General features: G+C 48.7%; 1 pseudogene; it reads left to right on the top strand.

Annotated features, from left to right (window-relative positions):
* On the top strand, positions 1 to 26,683 carry LOC135533172 (arf-GAP with Rho-GAP domain, ANK repeat and PH domain-containing protein 1-like; annotated as a pseudogene).
* Positions 26,684 to 27,282: the final 599 nt, after the last annotated feature.

The following is a 27,282-nucleotide window of genomic DNA, read 5'->3' as shown; positions in this document are numbered from 1 at the left end:
ATGGTTGCTGTGCCGACTGTGGCGCCGCCAAACCTGAGTGGGGCTGCCATCAACTCTAGTGTGTGGTGGTCTGCAAGCGCTGTGCAGGTGAGTGTGTTAACTATCACGCAGTTGCAGTACTTTCAGATCCACTGACCTTTGGTAAGACCTATTTGTGTTATATACAGAATCCTTTATAGTGGAGCAGTCCAAAGACTTATGCATTTGTGTGTGTGTGTGTGTGCATGTGTGTGTAGTATGTGTGTGTGCATGTTGTAGGAGAGCACCGCTCGGTTTGGGCCCCAGCATCTCTAAGGTGCGCAGTCTGAAGATGGACAGGAGGGTGTGGACAGAGGAGCTTATACAGGTACACACACACACACACACACACACACACACACACACACACACACACACACACACACACACACACACACACACACACACACACACACACACGCGCACACACACACACACAGGCACACACACACAGGCACACACACACACACACACACACAGACACACGCACACAACTCTAAATACTTTATTTTCAATCCACCAATCAAATAACAAAAAAGGATCCAAACACTTCAAAGGTCCCTGTATGCATGGAATTGAAGAGTACCCGAAAGTACCTCCTTCTCCAAACAGCTAGACTGACCACGACAGCTGAAACAGAGAAGAACCTCCTTCTCCACACACGCTAGACTGCCCACGACAGCTGAAACAGAACAGTATTCTTGGCTAACTACTGTGTCCCTCTCTAATACCCCTGCCTGTCACTTACCTGTCCCCAAGGTGTTCCTGTTGCTAGGTAATGAGCGTCTGAACAGATTTTGGGCGGCGAACGTCCCCTCCCAGCGAGGCGCTGAGTCCGACCAGTTGCAGCGAAGACCGCGACGATTCGTCAGCTCCAAATACAGACAGGGCAAATACCATAAATACCACCCCCTCTACGGCAACCAGGAAGAGCTTAACAACGTAAGAACAACCTTTATATAACCCTTATCTGACCTCCAAACTAACCTTAATTTAACCCTACCACATCTAAATGACAACCTGAACGATCCAATACACTCCCATACCCCTCCAGTATCCACCCCCTCCAGTATCCATCCCCTCCAGTATCCCCCTCCAGTATCCACCCCCTCCAGTATCCACCCCCCTCCAGTATCCATCCCCCTCCAGTATCTATCTCCCTCCAGTATCTATCCCCTTCAGTATCCACACCCCTCCAGTATCCACACCCCCTCCAGTATCCACTCCCTCCAGTATACCTACTCCCTCCAGTATCCACCCTCCAGTATCCACTCCAGTATCCACCCTCATCCCCTCCAGTATCTATCCCACATCCCCTCCAACTATCCAATCCCCTCCAGTATCACATCCCTCCTCTCCAGTTCATCGTATCCACCCTCCAGTATCTATCCCCCTCCAGTATCTATCCCCCTCCAGATATCTATCCCCCTCCAGTATCTATCCCCCTCCAGTATCCAGCCCCTCCAGTATCCTTCTCTTCCATTCAGTGTGTGTGTTTCTGTGTAGTGAATGCCTTAGTGTTACAGCTCTTAGCTGGGTCAGTCAATAGCCTCTTAACCCAGTTACCAGAAGCAATGCCAACTGCACACAGCTCTCTGTCTGTCTCTCTGTGAGCGTGTGTGTATATGTGTATGTATGTGTGTGTTTGAGTGTGGGGTGTGTGTGGTGTGTGTGTGAGAATCACATTCAGCACATGACCTTGAGTGATTCCATTTTCCTCCTTAAGTGATTTAGTTAACCAGATGTTCATGCCCAGTGTGTGTGTGTGTGTGTGTGTGTGTGTGTGTGTATATGTGTGTGTGTGGGGGCGGTGGGGGTGCAACAGAGATGTAAAGAAACTCAATATATAGGACGTTTTCTCTCTGCTTCTAAATGTTGGACTAGGATGCAACGGCATAGGGAGACACACACACACACACACAAACACCCTCTCTCGTCGCTCTTCATGCGTTGAACTAAATGAATCCTTTGTTCTCCTTCTCCCCTCTCTTTTTCTGGTCTGTTCCCGCTCTCCCTTGTCCATTCCCTGCTGCCTTGGACTTTGTCTCTCTCTGTGTTCTCCCCTTTATTTCATTCCCTGTTGTCTGGACTGTGTCTCTCTCTGTGCTCTTCCTGGGCCTCAACCCACCTCGAGCATGTATAAGCTCATGTTGCTGACTCCACCCTCCATCAGATGTTATCATGGTCTTTCTACAGGAATGTTCTCTAACCCCGCCCCTCCAGAGTTTTCCCTCCCCTTGTATCCCTGTTTCACTGTTTGGGTCTGGTCAGTGGAGCTGAGGGTCTGGTCAGTGGCTGAGGGTCTGGTCAGTGGAGCTGAGGGTCTGGTCAGTGTAGCTGAGGGTCTGGTCAGTGTAGCTGAGGGTCTGGTCAGTGGAGCTGAGGGTCTGGTCAGTGGAGCTCAGGGAAGTGTTTCTCTCTGTCTCTCCTCCTCTCTTCTGTTGGTGTATTTTTGTGAGGAGGGCTCTTGCATCGTCTTCACTTGGAACTATGCAGTTTGGTACACACACACACATACACAGACACACACACCTGCACCGGTGACATTCAAGAGGACTACATTGTCAGCTTATGGGTGAGTTCACCACTGCAGTAGCTGTGTAGGACTGTGTGCTCTGTTTGTTGGCATTGTATGTTTGTGGACAAGGCCTGTTTTTGTGTTTGTGTGTCGTGTGTATAAAATGTGAGAGGGGAAAGAATGTGTTTGAGAGAGTTGTATTGGAGTGTGGGTCTGAGAGTTGTATTGGAGTGTGGGTCTGAGAGTTGTATTGGAGTGTGGGTCTGAGAGTTGTATTGGAGTGTGGGTCTGAGAGTTGTATTTGAGTATGGGTCTGAGAGTTGTATTTGAGTGTGGGTCTGAGAGTTGTATTGGAGTGTGGGTCTGAGAGTTGTATTTGAGTGTGGGTCTGAGAGTTGTATTTGAGGTCTGAGAGTTGTATTTGAGTGTGGGTCTGAGAGTTGTATTGGAGTGTGGGTCTGAGAGTTGTATTCGAGTGTGGGTCTGAGAGAGTTGTATTTGAGTGTGGGTCTGAGAGTTGTATTGGAGTGTGGGTCTGAGAGTTGTATTTGAGTATGGGTCTGAGAGTTGTATTTGAGTGTGGGTCTGAGAGCTGAGAGTTGTATTTGAGTGTGGGTCTGAGAGTTGTATTGGAGTGTGGGTCTGAGAGTTGTATTTGAGTGTGGGTCTGAGAGTTGTATCCGAGTGTGGGTCTGAGAGTTGTATTGGAGTATGGGTCTGAGAGTTGTATTTGAGTGTGGGTCTGAGAGTTCTATTCGAGTGTGGGTCTGAGAGTTGGATTCGAGTGTGGTTCTGAGAGTTGTATTTGCGTAAGTGTGTTGAAGTGTGTAAATATGTGAGTTGGATGATTGAAATGGATGACTTCCTCTATGCTCAGCTGGAGGAGACGTGTGACTCCATGTGTTCTTTGTGTGGTCATAGCCTCCCCTTTCTGAAGGGACAGTCTTGTGCATGAGTCAGCTCCCTCTCCCACTCTACTGATTCATGCTGATAGCATCATATAACACATCACGGCTAAAACCACAGGAACTGCCAAAATAAAGGAAAACACTTGAGTAAATGAGGGATACTAGTAGTTAGAGCTGGACTAGTAACCGAAAGGTTGCAAGTTCGAATCCCCGAGCTGACAAGGTACAAATCTGTCATTCTGCCCCTGAACAGGCAGTTAACCCACTGTTCCTAGGCCGTCATTGAAAAATAAGAATTTGTTCTTAATTAACTGACTTGCCTGGTTAAATAAAGGTAAAATAAATAAATATTGAAAGCAGATGCTTTCACAACGGTTAATTAAGCAATTAACATCCCATCATGCTTAAGAACATGTGTTAAAAATGCCCAGTTGCCCATTATTTTGACTACAAGAGATCTGTGACTTAAAAGGTGGTTTAAAATGGTGTGTCTCAGTCTCCAGATCTCAACACAATTGAACATTCTGGAGCGGCGCCTGAGACAGAGCTTTCCACCACCATCAACAAAACGCCAAATTATTGAATTTCTTGTGAAGAATGGTGTCGATCCCTCCAATAGAGTTCCAGACACTTGTAGAATCTTTGCCAAGGTGCATTGAAGCTGTTCTGGTGGCTCGAGTGACCCAACGCCCCTGTTAAGACACTTTATGTTGGTGTTTTCTTTATTTTGGCTGTTACCTATATGCCAGAAGCTCATGGCACATCACAGCTAAACCATGTTAGCATCTTATAGCACATCACAGCTAAACCATGTTAGCATCTTATAGCACATCACAGCTAAACCATGTTAGCATCTTATAGCACATCACAGCTAAACCATGTTAGCATCTTATAACACATCATAGCTAAACCATGCTAGCATCTTTTAGCACATCACAGCTAAACCATGTTAGCATCTTATAGCACATCATAGCTAAACCATGCTAGCATCTTATAGCACATCACAGCTAAACTTTGTTAGCATCTTATAGCACATCATAGCTAAACCATGCTAGCATCTTTTAGCACATCACAGCTAAACCATGTTAGCATCTTATAACACATCATAGCTAAACCATGCTAGCATCTTATAGCACATCACAGCTAAACTTTGTTAGCATCTTATAGCTACATCACAGCAAAACTATGTTAGCATCTTATAACACATCAACGTTAAACTATGTTAGCATCTTATAGCTAGCGCCAGGAGTTTTCCTGGTCAGCTGACATGGTCAGGAAAAACTTGGATCCTAATTTGATTGCTATGCTACACAGTTATAACATAGTGAAGCTAAATTATGTCTGCTTTTCTAACATCTCTCAGTGCAGGCTAGCACTGCTTTTACAGGGCTGCCAGTCTACCTCACAGCTAACCTCCACATGATAATTAATCAACCAACCCAGTGATTAGACAGCAACCATTGAGAATTATAGTTAGTTTGACAGTGTGACTGTGGTCTGACAGTGTTATGAGACGCAGAGGTATTTGTGTGTGTGTATGGATGGTTTTGGATATGTTTGTGTGTGTGAGTGGTTTAGGAATTTCTCCATATGTCTGTCTTGAATAGTGACTTGTGTCTGTGTGGTTCAAACCCTACACCTCAACCTGAGCACTCGGTTCTGCCATCTTTGGTCTCTTGGGACCTCCACCCCTATGAGGGGCCGGCATATCCCAACCAATGACGGAACAATGAATCCCTGGGCATCTTCTGATAATGTATCTCGAGAGTATCTCGATTAGTCCTACATCACCCCTCCCCACCGCAGAAATGTACTTACTATGACTGTGATATGTGGTTGTCCTGCCTAGCTTCTTAAAATTAATGCACTAAGTCTTTCTGGATAAGTCTGCTAAATTACTCAAATGTAAATAGTACGTGCTGGGTGGGTGCAGGCGTGGTGTTGGGTGATTGCTGCACGTAAACAATCTATGGGTCTGTTTCATTGGATGTGTGTCAATATGGCTCTTATATAGATCAGTTGCTAGACACAGCTTCAATCCCTTTCTCGATCCTTACCCCTCTTATTCTCTTTTCTTTTCTATCAGACCCTCAGGATAAGACCCAGATGTGACAGTTCTAAAAAGAACAACATTATTATAAACAGTGGGCAGTGTTACAGATCAAGGGCAGGCAGAGGTAGATAATCCAGGGCAGAATCTGTAAAGTACAGAACACCAGGCAGGCTCAGGGTCAGGGTAGTAAAGAGATCAGTGTGTGACACTTTTCTCTATCCTTTCCCCTCTTATTCTCTCTTTCTCTATCCTTTCCCCTCTTATTCTCCCCTCTTTCTATCTTTTTCCCCTCTTATTCCCCCTCTCTTTCTCTATCCTTTCCCCTCTTATTCTCCCCCCTCTTCTCTATCCTTTCCCTCTTATTCCCCTCTCTTCTCTATCCTTTCCCCTCTTATTCTCCCCTTCTATCCTTTCCCCCTCTTATTCTCCTCTTCTATCCTTTCCCCCTCTTATTCTCCCCTCTTTCTCTCTGTCCTTTCCCCTCTTATTCTCCTTTCTATCCTTTCCCCTCTTATTCTCCTCTTCTCTATCCTTTCCCCCTCTTATTCTCTCCTTTCTCTATCCTTTCCCTCTTATTCTCCTCCTTTCTCTGTCCTTTTCCCCTCTTATTCTCCTTTCTCTATCCTTTCCCTCTTATTCTCTCCTTTCTCTGTCCTTTCCCCTCTTATTCTCCTCTCTTCTATCATTTCCCCTCTTATTCTCCCCTCTTTGTCTGTCCTTTCCCTCTTATTCTCCTCTTTGTCTGTCCTTTCCCTCTTATTCTCCCCTTCTATCATTTCCCTCTTATTCTCCCTCTTTGTCTGTCCTTTCCCCTCTTATTCTCCTCTCTTCTCTGTCCTTTCCCCTCTTATTCTCTCCTTTCTCTATCCTTTCCCTCTTATTCTCCTCTTTCTCTATCCTTTCCCCTCTTATTCTCCCTTTCTCTATCCTTTCCCTCTTATTCTCCCCTCTTATTCTCCTCTTCTCTATCATTTCCTCTTATTCTCCCTCTTTGTCTGTCCTTTCCCCTCTTATTCTCCTCTTTGTCTGTCCTTTCCCTCTTATTCTCCTCTTTCTCTGTCCTTTCCCTCTTATTCTCCTTTCTCTATCATTTCCCCTCTTATTCTCCTCTTTTGTCTGTCCTTTCCCCTCTTATTCTCCTCTTTCTCTGTCCTTTCCCTCTTATTCTCCTTTCTCTGTCCTTTCCCCTCTTATTCTCCTCTTTCTCTGTCATTTCCCTCTTATTCTCCTCTCTTTTGTCTGTCCTTTCCCTCTTATTCTCCTCTTTTCTCTGTCCTTTCCCCTCTTATTCTCCTCTTTCTCTGTCCTTTCCCCTCTTATTCTCCTCTTTTTCTCTGTCCTTTCCCCTCTTATTCTCCTCTTTCTCTGTCCTTTCCCTCTTATTCTCCTCTTCTCTGTCCTTTCCCTCTTATTCTCCTCTTTCTCTGTCCTTTCCCTCTTATTCTCCTTTTCTCTATCCTTTCCCCTCTTATTCTCTCCCTTTCTCTATCCTTTCCACCTCTTATTCTCCTCTTTCTCTATCATTTCCCTCTTATTCTCCCCCTCTTGTCTGTCCTTTCCCTCTTATTCTAATATCTTTGTTGCCTGTTTCTCTATTTTCTCTTTGCCCTATTTCTCTTCTCCCAAATGTTTAAATTATTTCTTTCATATCACACTCTCTCTGTTTTTCTCCTCAGCCTTGTTTTCCTCTCTGTCTGCTACAGTAGGTCTCTGTCTGCTACAGTAGGTCTCTGTCTGCTACAGTAGGTCTCTGTCTTTCCCTTCTGTCTGCTGGGTCTCTCTGTCTGCTACAGTAGGTCTCTGTCTTTCCCTTTCTGTCTGCTGGGTCTCTCTGTCTGCTACAGTAGGTCTCTGTCTGCTACAGTAGGTCTCTGTCTGCTACAGTAGGTCTCTGTCTGCTACAGTAGGTCTCTGTCTGCTACAGTAGGTCTCTGTCTGCTACAGTAGGTCTCTGTCTGCTACAGTAGGTCTCTGTCTGCTACAGTAGGTCTCTCTGTCTGCTAGATCTTCTGTCTGCTAGGTCTCTGTCTGCTGGGTCTCTGTCTGCTGGGTCTCTCTGTCTGCTAGGTCTCTCTGTCTGCTGGGTCTGTCTGCTGGGTCTCTCTGTCTGCTGGGTCTCTCTGTCTGCTGGGTCTCTGTCTGCTGGGTCTCTCTGTCTGCTGGGTCTCTGTCTGCTGGGTCTCTGTCTGCTGGGTCTCTCTGTCTGCTGGGTCTCTGTCTGCTGGGTCTCTGTCTGCTGGGTCTCTCTGTCTGCTGGCCCTGTCTGCTGGGTCCTCTGTCTCCTGGCCTCTGTCTGCTGGGTCTCTGTCTGCTATGTCTCTCTGTCTGCTGGGTCTCTCTGTCTGCTATGTCTCTCTGTCTGCTGGGCCCTGTCTGCTGGCCTCTGTCTGCTGGGTCTCTGTCTGATAGGGTCTCTCTGTCTGCTGGGTCTCTGTCTGCTGGGTCTCTGTCTGCTGGGTCTCTCTGTCTGCTGGGTCTCTCTGTCTGCTATGTCTCTCTGTCTGCTGGGTCTCTCTGTCTGCTGGGTCCTCTGTCTGCTGGGTCTCTCTGTCTGCTGGGTCTCTCTGTCTGCTGGGCTCTCTGTCTGCTGGGTCTCTCTGTCTGCTGGGTCTCTCTGTCTGCTGGGACTCTCTGTCTGCTGGGTCTCTGTCTGCTGGGTCTCTGTCTGCTGGGTCTCTGTCTGCTGGGTCTCTGTCTGCTGGGTCTCTCTGTCTGCTGGGTCTCTCTGTCTGCTGGGTCTCTGTCTGCTGGGTCTCTGTCTGCTATGTCTCTCTGTCTGCTGGGTCTCTCTGTCTGCTGGGTCTCTGTCTGCTGGGTCTCTGTCTGCTGGCTCCTGTCTGCTGGGCCCTCTGTCTGCTGGGTCCTCTGTCTGCTGGGTCTCTGTCTGCTATGTCTCTCTGTCTGCTGGGTCTCTGTCTGCTGGGTCTCTGTCTGCTGGCTCTCTGTCTGCTGGGTCTCTCTGTCTGCTGGGTCTCTCTGTCTGCTATGTCTCTCTGTCTGCTATGTCTCTCTGTCTGCTATGTCTCTCTGTCTGCTGGGTCTCTCTGTCTGCTGGGTCTCTGTCTGCTGGGTCTCTCTGTCTGCTACACCTGGTCTCTGTCTGATAGTCCCTCTGTCTGCTACAGTAGGTCTCTGGTGAGGTAATGCTGGAACAGATGGATCACAATTCTTTCTTCCTGTCTCGTGTGTCTATATTGTGTGAATGTGTTTGTGTGCGCCCTCTGCTTGCCAAGCATGTGAAACATTTGTTAGTTTGCGGATGGAGGGAATGGGGAGGATAGAGGCAGGGGTATCTGTAATCACTCTCTGATTACAAGACTTTCATATTGTTTTCATATTTTCTTTTCACTTTCCTTTCAGAGACACACCCAGGGTATAGAGTGCACTCCACATGGCCCTCAGACAAATCATTCTCTCTCTGTGTCTCACTCTCTCTATCTTGTTCTCTTTCTTTCTCTCTCTCTCTCTCCAGGGGTTGTGTAAAAGTCTTTGATTCCTCCATGTGTCTGTGTGCATGTTTGCTGATGTTGATGATGGGCTAGAAGTCCTGGAGAAGAAAAATATGTAGGAGAAGGAGAGAGGAAAAAGAAGGAACAGCATGTCAGAAATTAGCTCAATGCAATTGAAGAATCCATAGACTCTAACCACTTCTGGGAAAATTGGAAAACACTAAACAAACAACAACACGAATAATTATCTATCCAAAATGGAGATGTATGGGTAAACCACTTCTCCAATCTTTTTGGCTCTATAACAAAGAATAAAGAGCAAAAACATATACATGATCAAATACAGATCTTAGAATCAACTATTAAAGACTACCAGAACCCACTGGATTATCCAATTACATTGAATGAGTTACAGGACATAATAAAAACCCTCCAACCCAAAAAGGCCTGTGGTGTTGATGGTATCCTCAATGAAATGATCAAATATACAGACAACAAATTCCAATTGGCTATACTAAAACTCTTTAACATCATACTTAGCTCTGGCATCTTCCCCAATATTTGGAACCAAGGACTGATCACCCCAATCCACAAAAGTGGAGACAAATTTGACCCCAATAACTACCGTGGAATATGTGTCAACAGTAACCTTGGGAAAATCCTCTGCATTATCATTAACAGCAGACTCGTACATTTCCTCAATGAAAACAACGTACTGAGCAAATGTCAAATTGGCTTTTTACCAAATTACCGTACAACAGACCATGTGTTCACCCTGCACACCCTAATTGGCAACCAAACAAACCAAAACAAAGGCAATGTCTTCTCATGCTTTGTTGATTTCAAAAAAGCCTTAGACTCAATTTGGAATGAGGGTCTGCTATACAAACTGATGGAAAGTGGTGTTGGGGGTAAAACATATGACATTATAAAATCCATGTACATAAACAACAAGTGTGCGGTTCAAATTGGCAAAAAACACACACATTTCTTCACACAGGGTTGTGGGGTTAGACAGGGATGCAGCTTAAGCCCCACCCTCAACATATATATCAACGAATTCGCCGGGCACTGAAAAGCCTCCCCCTGCTAGAATCCGAAGTCAAATGTCTGCTGTTTGCTGATGATCTGGTGCTTCTGTCACCAACCAAGGAGGGCCTACAGCAGCACCTAGATCTTATGCACAGATTCTGTAAGACCTGGGCCCTGACAGTAAATCTCAGTAAGACCAAAATAATGGTGTTCCAAAAAAGGTCCAGTCACCAGGACCACAAATACAAATTCCATCTCGACACTGTTGCCCTATAGCACACAAAAACACTATACATACCTTGGCCTAAATATCAGCGCCACAGGTAACTTCCACAAAGCTGTGAACGATCTGAGAGACAAGGCAAGAAGGGCATTCTATGCCATCAAAAGGAACATACATTTCAACATACCAATTAGGATTTGGCTAAAAATACTTTAATCAGTCATAGAGCCCATTGCCCTTCATGGTTGTGAGGTCTGGGGACCGCTCACCAACCAAGACTTCACAAAATGGGACAAACACCAAATTGAGACTCTGCACGCGAATTCTGCAAAAATATCCTCTGTGTACAATTTACAACACCAAATAATGCATGCAGAGCAGAATTAGGCCGATACCCACTAATTATCAAAATCCAGAAAAGAGCCGTTAAATTCTATAACCACCTAAAAGGAAGTGATTCCCAAACCTTCCATAACAAAGCCATCACCTACAGAGAGATGAACCTGGAGAAGAGTCCCTAAGCAAGCTGGTCCTGGGGCTCTGTTCGCAAACACAAACACACCCTACAGAGCCCCAGGACAACACAATTAGACCCAACCAAATCATGAGAAAACAAAAAGATAATTATTTGACACATTGGAAAGAATTAACAAAAAAACAGAGCAAACTTGTTATGTACTTGAGTGAAGACCCAAAAGCGGTTTTAACAGAAACAGAGTTCTTTAATGAAAAAACAGGAATGGCATAGATCCTCTTCCGACGTTGTCAATGGAACAAAGATAGTTAGTAGAGTGCAGGATGCACCTGCCAGGCAGACTCCGACAGGATAGGACTAGGTGGAAGCAAACGAGACGATAGCTTGCTTCTGGCATGAGAAACACAAACGAGAATCTGACACCGAAAGTAGCAGGAACAGAGAGAGAAATAGAGACCTAATCAGAGGAAAAAAGGGAACAGGTGGGGGAAAGGGTGAATGAGCTAGTTAGGGGAGATGGGGAACAGCTGGAGAAGGAGAGAAAGAAGGTAACCTAATAAGACCAGCAGAGAGAGACAGAGTGAAGAGAAAGGACAGGAACAGACATAATAAGACATGACAAAACTAGAATGCTATTTGGCCCTAAACAGAGAGTAGACAGCGGCAGAATACCTGACCACTGTGACTGACCCTACACAGAGAGTAGACAGCGGCAGAATACCTGACCACTGTAGACTGACCCTACACAGAGAGTACACAGCGGCAGAATACCTGACCACTGTGACTGACCCTACACAGAGAGTACACAGTGGCAGAATACCTGACCACTGTGACTGAACCTACACAGAGAGTAGACAGCGGCAGAATACCTGACCACTGTGACTGACCCTAAACAGAGAGTAGACAGTGGCAGAATACCTGCCCACTGTGACTGACCATACACAGAGTACAGTGGCAGAATACCTGACCACTGTGACTGACCCTACACAGAGAGTAGACAGTGGCAGAATACCTGACCACTGTGACTGACCCTACACAGAGAGTAGACAGTGGCAGAATACCTGACCACTGTGACTGACCCTACACAGAGAGTAGACAGTGGCAGAATACCTGACCACTGTGACTGACCCTACACAGAGAGTAGACAGTGGCAGAATACCTGACCACTGTGACTGACCCTAATACAGAGAGTTGCACAGTGGCAGAACACCTGACCACTGTGACTGACCCAAACTTAAGGAAAGCTTTGACTATGTACAGACTCAGTGAGCATAGCCTTGCTATTGAGAAAGGCCTCCGTGAGGCAGACCTGGCTCTCAAGAGAAGACAGGCTATGTTCTCACTGCCCACAAAATGAGAGTGGAAACTGAGCTGCACTTCCTAACCTCCTGCCCAATGTATGACCATATTAGAGAGACATATTTCCCTCAGATTACACAGATCCACAAAGAATTCAAAAACAAATCCAATTTCCCTCAGCTGTAAAAACATCTTCCTCCCTGTTTTGTATCTCTCCTGGTCTCTATCTTTCTCTCCAATGGGGCAGTCACCCTCTCTTCCTGACTGGTTTAATTTCCTCCCATGATTCCCAGTTAACCTCTCCCCTCACCCCGTTTTGTCTTACCCCGACCCTGTCCCCTGGTCCCTTACCCTGTCCCCCTCACCTTAAAGTCCTCAGAGATGTGAGTCATTGGTCTCAGTTGTGAAATAGTGGATTGTTCTGAACCACAGCTGTGAGTCAGCTGCACCACTGCTTTGCCCAACAACAACAGGTGGACTGTGGGTTGGTGTGAAATGTGTAGGCTTGTGGAATGTCGTAGGTTATGATGTCATAATGTTGTACAAGTTCACTAATACTGCTGTGACAGCTACAGTGACAGTCTAATACTGCTGTGAGACCTACAATGACAGTATACTACTGCTGTGACAGCAACAATGACAGTATACTACTGCTGTGACAGCAGCAATTACAGTCTAATACTGTTGTGACAGCAACAATTAGTCTAATACTGCTGTGAGACCTACAATGACAGTCTAATGCTGGCTGTGACAGCAACAATGACAGTATACTACTGCTGTGACAGCAACAGTTACAGTCTAATACTGCTGTGAGACCTACAATGACAGTCTGGTCACTGCTGTTTCAAGCAAAAAGCTCAGACTCAGCATAGCAGCAATGTTACTTCCTCCTCGCTAACACTGACAAAGTGATCAAAACATTTTCTGAATTTGAAACAGTTATCCCACCCTAACCCCCCCTCCCCTCTCTCTCTCCCCTCTCTCCCCCCTCTCCTCTCTCTCTCCCCTCTCCCCTCTCCTCTCTCTCTCCTCTCTCCCCCTCTCTCTCCCCCCTTTCCCCCTCTCCCCCCCTCTCTCTCCAGGCCCTGTGTATAAACGTGCAGTGCAGTGATGTCTTGGAGACCTTTATGTCTGGTGTTCTGTGGAGCTGATGTGAACTGTTCTACTGGCCAGACAGACTGTCCCTCCCCCCTCCCTGGCACTCGCCCACAACCAGAAACTACAGGCCCAGTTCCTCTCACACAACCTCAACACAGGTATTTAAGTACATGTTGTATTCCAGTGTAATAATGAGGGTGCATGTTGACAGTGTGTTGTTGTGTTTCTGCAGAGCTGCCTCGGTCGGAGGTGACTGGGGTCATGGAGCCTCAACACTATTCACCACAGCACCCCGTCACTCACAATGGCTTCCTTTTCAAGACCGCCTCCATGGCCCGGCCTATCACGGAGCGTAAGGCCAGGGAGGGTGAGCCAATCACACACACACACACACATCTCCCCTAGTTTCTTCCTTGTCCCCCTAGTCCCTTCCCTAGTCCCCTTGTCTCCTAAATCCCTCCCCTTGTCCCATCCTCCTGGTGCCCTAGTCTCCGAGTCCCCTCCCAGAGTCCCTTCCCTAGTCTTAGTCCCTTCCCTAGTCTCTTAGTCCCTTCCCCTAGTCCCTTCCCTAGTCTCTTAGTCCATTCTTCCAGTCCCTCACTCTAGTCCCTCCCTCTAGTCCCTTCCCTAGTCCCTTCCCTAGTCCCTTCCCCAGTCCCTTCCCTGCGTCCCTTCCTAGTCCTCCCTAGTCCTTCCCCAGTCCCTTCCCCTAGTCTCTTAGTCCCTTCCCCTCGTCCCTTCCCTAGTCTCCTAGTCCCTTCCTCTAATCCCTTCCCATAGTCTCTAGTCCTTTCCCTCTAGTCCCTTCCCTAATCCCTTCCCTAGTCCCTCACTCTAGTCCCTTCCCTAGTCCTTCCATCAGTCCCTTCCCTAGTCTCTTAGTCCCTTCCTCTAGTCCCTTCCCCTAGTCCCTCCATCCAGTCCCTTCCCAAGTCCCTTTCTCTAGTCCCTTCCTAGTCCCTCCACCCAGTCCCTTCCCTAGTCCCTTCCCTAGTCCCTCCATCCCAGTCCCTTCCCCTAGTCCTTTTCTAGTCCTTCCCTAGTCCCTCCACCCAGTCCCTTCCCTAGTCCCTTCCCTAGTCCCCTCCATCCAGTCCCTTCTAGTCCTTCCTCAAGTCCCTTCCCCTAGTCCCTCCATCAGTCCTTCCCCTAGTCCCTCCATCCAGTTCCTTCCCCTAGTTCTTCCCCAAGTCGCTCCATCAGTTCCTTCCCTAGTTCTTTCCTTGTCCCTCCATACAGTCCCTTCCCCCTAGTCCTTCCATCCATTCCTTTCCCCTAGTCCCCTCCCCTAGTCCCTTCCATCCAGTCCCTTCCCCCTAGTCCCTTCCGTCCAGTCCTTCCCAGTCCTTCCTGGTCCTTCCATCCAGTCCCTTCCCCCTAGTCCTTCCCTAGTCCCTCCCTAGTCCCTCCATTCAGTCCCTTCCCTAGTCCCTTCCCTAGTTCCCCTAGTCCCTCCATCCAGTCCCTTCCTAGTCCCTCCATCCAGTCCCTCCCCTAGTCCTTCCATCCAGTCCCTTCCCTAGTCCTTCCGTCCAGTCCTTCCCTAGTCCCTCCCTAGTCCCTCCATCCAGTCCCTTCCCCTAGTCCTTCCCTAGTTCCCTAGTCCCTCCATCCAGTCCCTTCCCTAGTCCCTCCATCCAGTTCCTTCCCCTAGTCCCTCCATCCAGTCCCTTCCCCTTAGTCCTTCCATCTAGTCCCTCCCCCCTAGTCCCTCCATCCCAGTCCCTTCCCTAGTCCTTCCATCAGTCCCTCCCTAGTCCCTTCATCCAGTCCTTCCCCCTAGTCCTTCCATCCAGTCCCTTCCCCCTAGTCCCTTCCCTTGTCCCTCCATCCAGTCCCTTCCCCAGTCCCTCCATCCAGTCCCTCCATCCAGTCCCTTCCCCTAGTCCCTCCCCCTAGTCCCTCCATCCAGTCCCTTCCCCTAGTCCCTTCCCTAGTTCCCCCAGTCCCTCCATCCAGTCCCTTCCCCTAGTCCCTCCATCCAGTTCCTTCCCCTAGTCCCTCCATCCAGTCCCTTCCTAGTCCTTCCATCTAGTCCCTCCCCCTAGTCCCTCCATCCAGTCCCTTCCCCAGTCCTTCCATCAGTCCCTCCCCCTAGTCCCTCCATCCAGTCCCTTCCCCCTAGTCCTTCCCCTTGTCCCTCCATCCAGTCCTTCCCTAGTCCTTCCATCAGTCCCTCCCAGTCCCTTCATCCAGTCCCTTCCCCTAGTCCTTCCATCCAGTCCCTTCCCCCTAGTCCCTTCCCCTTGTCCCTCCATCCAGTCCTTCCCCCTAGTCCCTCCATCCAGTCCCTCCATCCAGTCCCTTCCCCTAGTCCCTCCATCCAGTCCCTTCCCCTTGTCCCTCCATCCTGTCCCTCCATCCAGTCCCTTCCCCTTGTCCCTCCATCCAGTCCCTCCATCCAGTCCCTTCCCCTAGTCCCTCCATCCAGTCCCTCCATCCAGTCCCTTACCCCAGTCCCTTCCTCTCACCTAGCTCAAGGTGATGATGCTGGCTTGGTCAAAGTGTGTCCTCTGTGTATGATGTCCTCTGGCTGCTCCTGTTTCTGCAGAGTTCAGTCGTCGCTGGTGTATGTTAAATGATGGGAACTTTAGTTACTATGAGAGTGACAAGACCTCCACGCCCAATGGAACCCTGAAGTCTACAGAGATCGTCTGTCTGGCTGTCAACACACCAGAGAGACATGGGTAGCTACCTGTCACTCTTTCATCACTTTAACCAAGTCTGCCCCTCTTTACAAAATCATTTTCATTTGATTAATTGACTTGGCGAAGAAAAATAATAAAAATCTCCATCCTGTCTCTGTCTCTCTCTCTCTCTCTCTCTCTCCTCTCTCTCTCTGTCTCTCTCTCTCCCCGCTCTCTCTGTCTCTCTCTCTCTCTCTCCGCTCTCTGTCTCTCTCTCCCGCTCTCTGTCTCTCTCTCTCTCCCCGCTCTCTGTCTCTCTCTCCCTCTCCCGCTCTCTGTCTCTCTCTCTCTCTCCTCTCCCGCCTCTGTCTCTGTCTCTCTCTCTCTCTCTCTCTCTCTCTCTCTCCCGCCTCTCTGTTCTTCTCTCTCTCCCGCCCTGTCTCTCCTCGCTCTCCCGCTCTCTGTCTCTCCCTCTCCCTCTCCCGCTCTCTGTCTCTCTCTCTCCCCTCCCGCTCTCGTCTCTCTCTCTCTCTCTCTCTCTCTCTCCCCCCGCTCTCTGTCTCTCTCTCTCTCCCGCCCCTGTCTCTCTCTCTCTCCCGCCTCTCTGTCTCTCTCTCTCCCCTCCCCGCCTCTGTCTCTCTCTCTGTCTCCCTCTCCGCTCTCTGTCTCTCTCTCTCTCCTGCTCCCTCTGTCTCTCTCTCTCTCCCTCTCCCACTCTCTGTCTCTCTCTCCCTCTCTTCCCGCTCTCTCTCCCTCTCCCTCACCCGCTCTCTTTCTCTCTCTCTCTCCCCCCGCCTCTTCTCTCTCTTTTTCACTCTCTCTCCCACTTTCTTTCTCTCTCCTCTCCCTCACCCGCTCTTTCGCTCTCTCTCTCTTTCTCTCTCTCAAACTCTCTCTCCCTCTCTCTCTCAGCTATGACCATACATTTGAGCTGTACTCAGACTCTGAGCGTATCTATCTCTTTGGCACTGATGACCCAGACAGCCACAGGGAGTGGGTTAAATCCATCACCAAGGTAACCACACACTCACAGTGATCTCTCACCTAGGTAATCAAGGTCAAGGTTCAGAAATGGGATGTGTCCTGAAACATCTTTATCTCTTTCCCCGCCCCCTCGTCTCCCCAGACGTTTATTCCATCCAATGCAGAGGGCCTGTTGATGCTGGCTTTTGAAAGGATTGGCCGGCTGCGGTATAAAGACGGGCTGAATCTACAGAGCCTCGGGTTGGCTGGTTTCGCTCTGGTCGGCTCCTCCCTCCATGCCTACCTAGAGGACAGTGTGGAAGAGGAGGAGATACACCTACGCAAACTACAGGAGCTCTGTGAGTTTTCTCTCTCTCTCTCTCTCTCTCTGTTCTCTCTCTCTGTCTCTCTCTCTCCCTCTCTTTATGTTCTCTCTCTGTTCTCTCTGTTCTCTCTCTCTGTTCTCTCTCTGTTCCCTGTTTCTCCTGTTCTCTCTGTTCCCTGTTCTCTCTCTCTCTCTCTCTCTCTCTCTCTCTCTCGTTCTCTCTCTCTCCATCTGTTCTCGCTCTCTCTCTCTGTTCTCTCTCTCTCTCTCTGTTCTTTCTCTCTGTTCTCTCTGATCTCTCTGTTTTCTCTCTCTCTCTCTCTCTCTCTCTCTCTTCTTTTCTCTCTCTCTCTCTCTGTTCTTTCTCTCTGTTCTCTCTGTTCTTCTCTCTCTCTCTCTCTCTCTCTCTCTCTCTCTCTCTCTCTCTCTCTGTCTCTCTCTCTCTCTCTCTCTCTCTCTCTCTCTCTCTCTCTCTGTCTCTCTCTGTGTTTGTACCATCATAACATTAAATGGTTCCATATGTGTGTGTTAACTTGTTGTGTGTTTGTCCCAGCGATCCAGCAGGAGAATGGGGTGCTGGTTCTGGTGGAGAGAGGCAGGTGAGAGGATGATGCTGCCATATTAACTCTGGGGGCTGTAGAACTTTTTGAGGATCTGAGGACCCATGCCAAATCTTTTCAGTCTCCTGAGGGGGAACAGATTTTGTCGTGCCCTCTTCACGACTGTCTTGGTGTGTTTCTTTTCCTGTAGTCCACAATCATCTCCTTTGTCTTGATCATGTTGAGGGAGGGGTTGTTAGGTCTATTTACAGAGGGAGGTGTTTAGTCCCAGGATCCTTAGTTTAGTGATGAGCTTAATGGGTACTATGGTGTTGAATGCTGTGCTGTAGTCAATGAACAGCATTTTCACATAGGAGTGTTCCTTTTGTCCAGGTGTGAAAGGGCAGGGTGGCGGTATGCAAATTGGATTGGGTCTAGGGTTTCTGGGATAATGGTGTTGATGTGAGCCATGACCAGCCTTTCATAGCACTTCATGGCTACAGTTGTGAGTGCTACAGGTCCGTAGTCATTTAGACAGGTAGTCATTTAGACAGGTAGTCATTTAGACAGGTAGTCATTTAGACAGGTAGTCATTTAGACAGGTAGTCATTTAGACAGGTAGTCATTTAGACAGGTAGTCATTTAGACAGGGCACAGGGACTATGGTGGTCTGCTTGAAACATGTTGGTATTACAGACTCGGTCAGTGAAGACACTTTTTGTTGTTAGTTCAAGGGGTTGGAAGGGTGCTTAGAAATGAGGCAAAATGACATGTTTTAAATATGCTGACACTAGCACTATTATATTGACCCTCTCTCCTCCCTCTCCCTCCCTCCCCACTCTCCGTCTCCCTCTCTCTGTCTCCCTCCCTCTCTTCTCTGTCTCCCTCCCTCTCTCTCCCTCCCTCCCTCTCTCTCTCTCCCTCCCTCTCTCTCCCCTCCCACTCTCTCTCTCTCTCCGTCTCCCTCCCACTCTCTCTCTCTCCATCTCCCTCCCACACTCTCACTCTCCGTCTCCCTCCCTCTCTCTCCGTCTCTCTCTGTCTCTCTCCGTCTCTCTCTCCGTCTCCCTCCCTCACTCTCCGTCTCTCTCTGTCTCCCTCCCCCTCCTCTCCGTCTCCCTCCCTCCCTCTCCATCTCCCCCTCCCTCCCCTCTCTCCATCTCCCTCCCTCCCTCCCTCTCCATCTCCCTCCCTCCCTCTCTCCATCTCCCTCCCTCCCTCTCTCCATCTCCCTCCCTCCCTCTCCATCTCCCTCCCTCTCCGTCTCCCTCCCGTCTCCCTCCCTCCCCCCCCTTCCTCCCTCTCTCCCTCCTGTCTCCCTGTCTCCCTCCCTGTCTACCTCTCTGTCTTCCTCTCTTCCTCTCTTCCTCTCTTCCTCTCTCCCTCTCCACCTCCCTCCCACTCCCTCTGTCTCCCTCCCTCTCTCCCTCCAGGACTCTGTACATCGGGGGGAGAGGAAGCTTTGACTTCCAGGGTTGGTGTGTGTCCATGCAGAGAGCAGCAGGCAGTGCAGGGGACTCTCTTAGTCAGCAGCAACTAACTGAGACCGACATCCCTGTTATAGTGGACCGCTGCATTGACTACATCACACAGTGTGGTGAGAGATTGTGTGTAGCTGTGTGTATGTGCAGTGTGTTTGTGTTGCCTCGTGACTGTTCTGGCTCACATAGAGAAATAAGGACAACCAATCAGCACTATTCATTTCCTCTCTCTCTTTCCCTCTTCACCCCCCCCTCTCTCTATTAATTTCAAGGGGCTTTATTGGCATGGGAAGCACATGTTTACATTGCAAAAGCAAGGTTATGTGTTAACTTATCTCTCTCTCTCTCTCTCTCTTCTCTCTCCTCTTTCTCTCCTAGGTTATGTGTTAACTTACCTCTCTCTCTCTCCCCCTCTCTCCTCTCTCTCTCTCCTCTCTCTCCTCTCTCTCTCTCCTAGGTTATGTGTTAACTTATCTCTCTCTCTCTCCTCTCTCTCCCTCTCTCTCTCTCCTCTCTCTCTCTCAGGTTATGTGTTAACGTATCTCTCTCTCTCTCTCTCTCTCTCTCTCTCCTAGGTTGTGTTAACATTCTCCCTCTCTCTCTCCTGGGTTGTGTTAACTTATCTCTCCCTCTCTCTCGCTTTCTCTCTCTCCTTTCTCTCTCTCGCTTTCTCTCTCTCTCTCTCTCTCTCTCTCTCTCTCTCTCTCTCTCTCTCCTAGGTTATGTGTTAACACATAACCTGAGAGAGAGAGAGAGAAAGATAAGTTAACACATAACCTAGGAGAGAGAGCGAGAGAGAGAGAGAGAAAGCGAGAGAGAGGAGAGATAAGTTAACACAACCCAGGAGAGAGAGAGAAAAGTTAACATAACTGGAGAGGAGAGAGAGAGAGAGATAAGTTAACACATAACCTGAAGAGAGAGAGAGAGAGATAAGTTAACTTCTCTCTCTCTCTGCTGACCAAGGCTTGTGGTTTCTTTCCTATTGACTTAGTGACTCACTGGTCTTACTGGGGATCAGGCTGAACCTGTTGGGTTCTGGGTAGTTTCTCCTGTTTTGTGGTTGGAATTTTAATCTGTTACATCTGCTAACTCTTCCTAATCCCTTCTGGGCTCTGATTAGCTGCTGCTCTGAACTCTGACCTCTGTTTTGGTTGGTTAGTAAGAGAAAGAGGAGTTGTGAAAGGGTATGTGTTATGAAGTGTGTGCATATTCATGTGTGTGTGTGTTTTAGGTCTGACGTCCGAGGGTATCTGCCGTAGAGCGGTGTGAACAGTACGCGTGGCGCGCTGTGCGAGGCGTTTCGTGATGCCCGTGACGTGCGTCTGAAGGAGGGTGAGCACCAGGTGGACGGCGTGTCTAACACACTGAAACGCTTCTTCAGAGAGTCTGGAGAGGGACTGTTCACCATACAGGCTGCTAGCGCATGGCTCAGCACACCTGGTGAGCCCTACACCCTAACCCTACACCTAACCCCTACCTCTACACCCTACCTCTACACCCTACACCCTACCTCTACACCCTAACCCATACACCCTAACCCTACCTCTACACCCTACCTCTACACCCTACACCCTAACCCTACCTCTACACTAACCCCTACACCCTAACCCTACCTCTACACCCTAACCCCTACACCCTTTTAGTTATTTATTATTTATTTCACCTTTATTAAACCAGGTAACCAGTTGAGAACAAGTTCTCATTTACAACTGCGACCTGGTCAAGATAAAGCAAAGCAGTGTGACAAAAACAACACAGAGTTACACATGGAATAAACAAACATACAGTCAATAACACAATAGAAAATCTATATACAGTGTGTGCAAATGAAGTAAGGAGGTAAGGCAATAAATAGGCCAATAGTGGTGAAGTAATTACAATTTAGTAATTTACACTGGAGTGATATCTGTGCAGATGAGGATGTGCAAGTAGAAATACTGGTGTGCAAACGAGCACAAAAACAAAAAAAAATATGGGGATGAGGTAGGTAGTTGATTGGATGGTCTACAGTGCCTTGCGAAAGTATTCGGCCCCTTGAACTTTGCGACCTTTTGCCACATTTCAGGCTTCAAACATAAAGATATAAAACTGTATTTTTTGTGAAGAATCAACAACAAGTGGGACACAATCATGAAGTGGAACGACATTTATTGGATATTTCAAACTTTTTTAACAAATCAAAAACTGAAAAATTGGGCGTGTACTGTGTTAATGTACAGTCCAGCAGGCATCAGCTGTGTATCTGAGTGATCACAGGGTCCAATGAGCAGCAAAGATGAAACAGGGAGCCGTTTGGTAGTCGAATATTAAGCAAGGCGGCGGGGCACGGCGTTCAGGAAGCTAGCGGGCGGGGCTAGCAGATAGATCAACACCAGCACATCGCCCGGATTATGTCAGCAGACCAGTTGTGATGGATCGGCGGGGTTCCTTGTCGACAAAGGGTCAGTCCAATTGGGAAGAGGTATTGTAGTTGGTGTACTTTGTTTGCTAGCCGGGAAATGGGCCTAGCTCGAGGCTAGCTGGTGCATGCTTCTGGACAAGGGCATTAGCCACAATAGCCACTCGGTAGCAACTAGCTAGCTGTGAAGATTCGGTGTAATGGTCCAGAGCTTGCGGCAGCAATCCGGTGATGTAGTGGATAAAAAAGCAGTCCGATATGCTCAGGGCTGATATGGTGCTGTGCAGACTGGCAGGTATTATCCAGGCTATCCGGGCTAAAGTGGCTGGAGTCCGAGCTAAAAGGTAAAGACCGCTAGCAGTGGCTAACAATGACAAAAAGCTCGTAGCTAATTAGCTGCCTAGCTGCTGATGGCAAGCCTCTGATGGAGGTTCCAGTTATAAGGTCTAAAGAATTGCAGATCCGTACCACATTGGGTGAAGCGGGTTGCAGGAAGGTATATTTTATTCGAAAATGGAAAAAAAGAGGTTGAAATATAATGAAATGTATACAAAACCCCTAACCCCAACACCCTAACCACTACCCCTACACCCTTACCCCCTAACTCCCTAACCCTAAGCTTAACCCCTACCCCTACACCCTAACCCTAACTCCTAATCCTACCCTTAACCCCTACCCCAACACCTAACCACTACCCCCTACACCTAACCCTACCCCTACACCCTTACCCCCTAACTCCCTAACCCTACCCTTAACCCCTACCCCCAACACCCTAACCACTACCCCTACACCTAACCCCTACCCCTACACCCCTTACCCCCTAACTCCTAACCCTACCCTTAACTCCTACCCGTAACCCCTACACCCTAAATCCTACCCCTACACCTAACCACTAGCCCTACACCCTAACTCCTAGCCCTACACCTAACCACTAGCCCTACACCTAACTCCTAGCCCTACACCCTAACCACTAGCCCTACACCTTAACTCCTACCCCCTAACTCCTACCCCTACACCATAACCACTACACCCTACACCCTAACTCCTACCCCTACACCCTAACCACTAGTCCTACACCCCTAACTCCTACCCCTACACCTAACCACTAGCCCTACACCCTAACTCCTAGCTCTACACCCTAACCACTACCCCTACACCCAAACTCCTACCCCCTACACCCTAACCACTACCCCTACACCCAAACTCTTACCCCTACACCCAAACTCTTACCCCTACACCCTAACCACTACCCCTACACCCAAACTCCTACCCCTACACCCAAACTCCTACCCCTACACCCTAACCACTACCCCTACACTCTAACCACTACCCCTACACCCTAACCTTAACTCCCTACACCCTAACCCCTACCCTTATACCCTAACCCCAACACCGTACACCCCTAACCGTAGCACCCTACACTCTAACCCCAACTCCCGACACTCACCCTAAAATAGGGGTGAGGTACTATATAGCAGGGGTGTATTCACTCGGAACCAAAGTGACCTAACTGCATTAAACATGCTTGGCTGTGTGTGTTGTCTGTCAGTGATCCCAGAGGAGAGCAGAAAGATCTGTCAGTACCAGCTGTTGCTGAGCCAGCTGCCCAGAGTCAACAAGGCCACGCTACGAGCCCTGGTCAACCACCTCTACTGGTGAGACACATATAAACACACACACACACCCCTCAGGTCAGAGTGTAACGGTGTGTGTGTTGTCCACAGTGTGCAGCGGTTTGCAGAGCTGAACCAGATGAATCTCCATAACCTGGCTATAGTATTTGGCCCAACACTGTTCCAGAGCGATGGGAAGGACTACACAGCTGGCCTCGTCGTAGAGGAACTCATAGAGCACTACACGGACGTCTTTGAGGTCAGAGACGCTGTTAGCTCTAACCCCTGACCCTAACCTCATAGAGCACTACACAGACGTCTTTGAGGTCAGAGACGCTGTTAGCTCTAACCCCTGACCCCTAACCTCATAGAGCACTACACTGACGTCTTTGAGGTCAGAGACGCTGTTAGCTCTAACCCCTGACCCTAACCTCATAGAGCACTACACTGACGTCTTTGAGGTCAGAGACGCTGTTAGCTCTAACCCCTGACCCTAACCTCATAGAGCACTACACGGACGTCTTTGAGGTCAGAGACGCTGTTAGCTCTAACCCCTGACCCCTGACCCCTAACCTCATAGAGCACTACACGGACGTCTTTGATGTCAGAGACGCTGTTAGCTCTAACCCCTGACCCCTAACCTCATAGAGCACTTCCGGACGTCTTTGAGGTCAGAGGCTTTGACCCCTAACCTCATAGGCACTACACTGACGTCTTTGAGGTCAGAGAAGTGTTAGCTCTAACCCCTGACCCCTAACCTCATAGAGCACTACACTGACGTCTTTGAGGTCAGAGACGCATGTTAGCTCTAACCCCTGACCCCTAACCTCATAGAGCACTACACTGACGTCTTTGAGGTCAGAGAGCTCTAACCCCTGACCCCTAACCTCATAGAGCACTACACGGACTCTTTGATGTCAGAGACCTGTTAGCCCCCCTGACCCCCTCATAGTCACTGACGTCTTTGAGTCAGAACACTACCCCTGACCCCTGACCTCATAGAACACTACACTTCTTTGAGGTCAGAGGCACTGTTAGCTCTAACCCCTGACCCTTCATAGAGGGTCAGAGACCTAACCTCATAGAGCACTACACTGTCTTTGATCAGTCCACTACACTGCTGGCTCTAACCCCTGACCCCTAACCTCATAGAGCACTACACTGACGTCTTTGATGTCAGAGACACTACACTCTTTGATGTCTTTGAGGTCCTCATGAGCACTACACAGCGTCTAGCTCTAACCCCTGACCCCTAACCTCATAGAACACTACACTGACGTCTTTGAGGTCAGAGACGCTCTAACCCCTGACCCCTAACCTCAGCTCTCTTTGAAGAGACCCTCTAACCCCTGACCCCTAACCTCATAGAGCACTACACATATATTTTGAGGTCAGAGACACTGTTAGCTCTAAACCCTGACCCCTGACCTCAGAGGCGGCAGCCCCTAACCTAGCAGTTTAGAGCATTGAGCCAGTAACCGAAAAGTTGCTGGTTTGCATCCCTGAGTCCGACAAAGGGGAACAATCGCTGATGTGCCCTTGAGCAAGGCTACGTAACCCTAATTGCTCCTGTAAGTCGCGCTGGATAAGAGTGTCTGCTGAATGACTTAAATTGAAATGCATTATTGCCCATAGACGCTGATCTTGGGTCAGTTTAGCATTTTCCCCTGCTAATGTTTAAGGTTAAGATTGAGGTAGAGGAAGCTGATCCTAGATCTGTACATAGTTGAATCCCACGGCACTCTGTCATCTTTGAGTTTAGGCACTAGCTCTCTTCTGCCCTCTGGTGTTTGGTAGGGGAATGGCCGCAGTGTTTGGTAGGGGTATGACTATAGTGTTTGGTAGGGGGTGACTACAGTGTTTGGTAGGGGTGACTGTTTGGTAGGGGGTGACTGTTTTGGTAGACAGTGTTTGGTAGGGGTGACTACAGTGTTTGGTAGGGGGTGACTACAGTGTTTGGTAGGGGGTGACTACAGTGTTTGGTAGGGGTGACTACAGTGTGAGCTGGTCAATGATGTTTCAAACCATGGAGTAAGTCGTTATACTGTCGGGTTCTAATTTCTCAGAGTAAATACGTCACGGTTTTAGAGAAGATGAATGAAGTTTAATTCTTCCCGACAGTGCAGCTGTAATTCAGATGAAAAACGTTCCTGACACAAGCACTGATATTTAACCCTTTCTCCTGGGGCTGAGACTCCTCCTCCACAACTGAACAGCCAATGCATCTCTGTTGCTAAGGCAGAACCTGAGTGTTATCTGTTCTTCCTCACTTCATCTGACCTGACCCTTATCCCAAAGTGCTCTCCCAACTCAGGCTGACATGGTGATTGGTACCAGACTGTGTCTCTTCTCCTCACAGAGGATCCAAAATACGATCATGTTGTTTTGTCATGTGGTTGACCGTGTGTGGTTGACCGTGTGTGGTTGACCGTGGTGGTTGACCGTGTGGTTGACCGTGTGTGGTTGTTTGGGTTCAGGTGGATGAGCTGCAGCTGAAAAGACAGCTGGATGAGATCACGGCCATCATTAAAGTCAGAGAAGTTGAACCACAACTCCAGCGTCCCTGTGAGTCATACAGTACTCACACATCACCTCAACACCCAAGGCTTCTGTGAGTGAAACAGTACTCACACACACCTTCTCAACACCCAAGGCTTCTGTGAGTCAAACAGCAACACCAACACCAAGGCTTCTGTGAGTCAAACAGTACTCACACACACCTTCTCAACACCAAGGCTTCTGTGAGTCAAACAGTACTCACACACACCTTCTCAACACCAAGGCTTCTGTGAGTCAAACAGTACTCACAACACACCTCAACACCAAGGCTTCTGTGAGTCATACAGTACTCACACACACCTCCACAACACCAAGGCTTCTGTGAGTCAAACAGTACTCACAACACACCTCAACACCAAGGCTTCTGTGAGTCATACAGTACTCACACACCTCCACAACACCAAGGCTTCTGTGAGTCATACAGTACTCACACACACTCCACAACACCAAGGCTTCTGTGAGTCATACAGTGCTCACACACACTCCCACAACACCAAGACTTCTGTGGAGTCATACCTCACACACCCTCCACCAAAGGCTTCTGTAAGGTCATACAGTACTCACACACACCTCCACAACACCAAGGCTTCTGTAAGGTCATACAGTACTCACACACACCTCCACAACACCAAGGCTTCTGTGAGTCATACAGTACTCACACACCTCCACAACACCAAAGGCTTCTGTGAGTCATACAGTACTCACACACACCTCCATAACACAAAAGGCTTCTGTGAGTCATACAGTACTCACACACACCTTCTCAACACCAAAGGCTTCTGTGAGTCATACAGTACTCACACACACCTCCACAACACCAAAGGCTTCTGTGAGTCATACAGTACTCACAACACACCTCCACAACACCAAGGCTTATGTGAGTCATACAGTACTCACACACTTATCCATCAACACAGTGTTCTGCAGTAACCCAATGTCTTATATCACTACAGTGTTCTGCGTGTGTGCTTTTAACACTACTTGAATGTGTGTGTGCGTTGTGCAGGCGTTGGGGCCAGCAGGTGACTTCATCTGTACAGTGTACCTGGAGGAGAAGAAGGAGACGACAGAGCAGCATGTCAAGGTGACACACTCTCACCTCTGACCTTACCTAACCCCTATGATCTCACCTTTTTCATGATAGGGAAATAAAGAGAGTAAGAAGCGGTGCTGAATCTCACTCCCTCCGCTGCTCTCCCCTCCAGATCCTGGTTCTATGACGGCAGCAGAGCTGACCTGTGAGATTCTGGACCGCCGGAAAATCAGGTCAGAGAGAAAGACTACTGGAGCTGCTGGGGAGGTCAGCCAGAAGGAGGAGACCGGTGAGTGGACAGAGAGATGAGAGGTCAGTGGAAGGAGGAGACCTGTGAGTGGACAGAGAGATGAAGGTCAGTCCAGAAGGAGGAGACCGGTGAGTGGAGAGAGATGGGAGGTCAGCCAGAAGGAGGAGACCGGTGAGTGGACAGAGAGATGGGAGGTCAGCCAGTAGGAGGAGAGGTGGGAGTGGACAGGAGGAAGGAGAGGTGGGGAGCCAGAAGGAGGAGACCGAGGGAGTAGACAGAGAGATGGGAGTAGAGAGAAGAGAGGAAGGAGAGGTGGACAGAGAGAGAGAGGGAGAGGTGGGAGTAGAGGGAGAGGAAGGAGAGATGTGAGGAGAGAAAGACAGGTGGGAAGAGAGATGAGGAGAGGAAGGAGAGGTGGGAG

Source organism: Oncorhynchus masou, unplaced genomic scaffold (genome assembly GCF_036934945.1).
Source record: "Oncorhynchus masou masou isolate Uvic2021 unplaced genomic scaffold, UVic_Omas_1.1 unplaced_scaffold_2265, whole genome shotgun sequence".
Taxonomy (NCBI): Eukaryota; Metazoa; Chordata; class Actinopteri; order Salmoniformes; family Salmonidae; genus Oncorhynchus; species Oncorhynchus masou.
The sequence above is the reverse complement of the archived record's forward strand: the minus strand, read 5'-3'. Positions and strand labels throughout refer to the sequence as shown.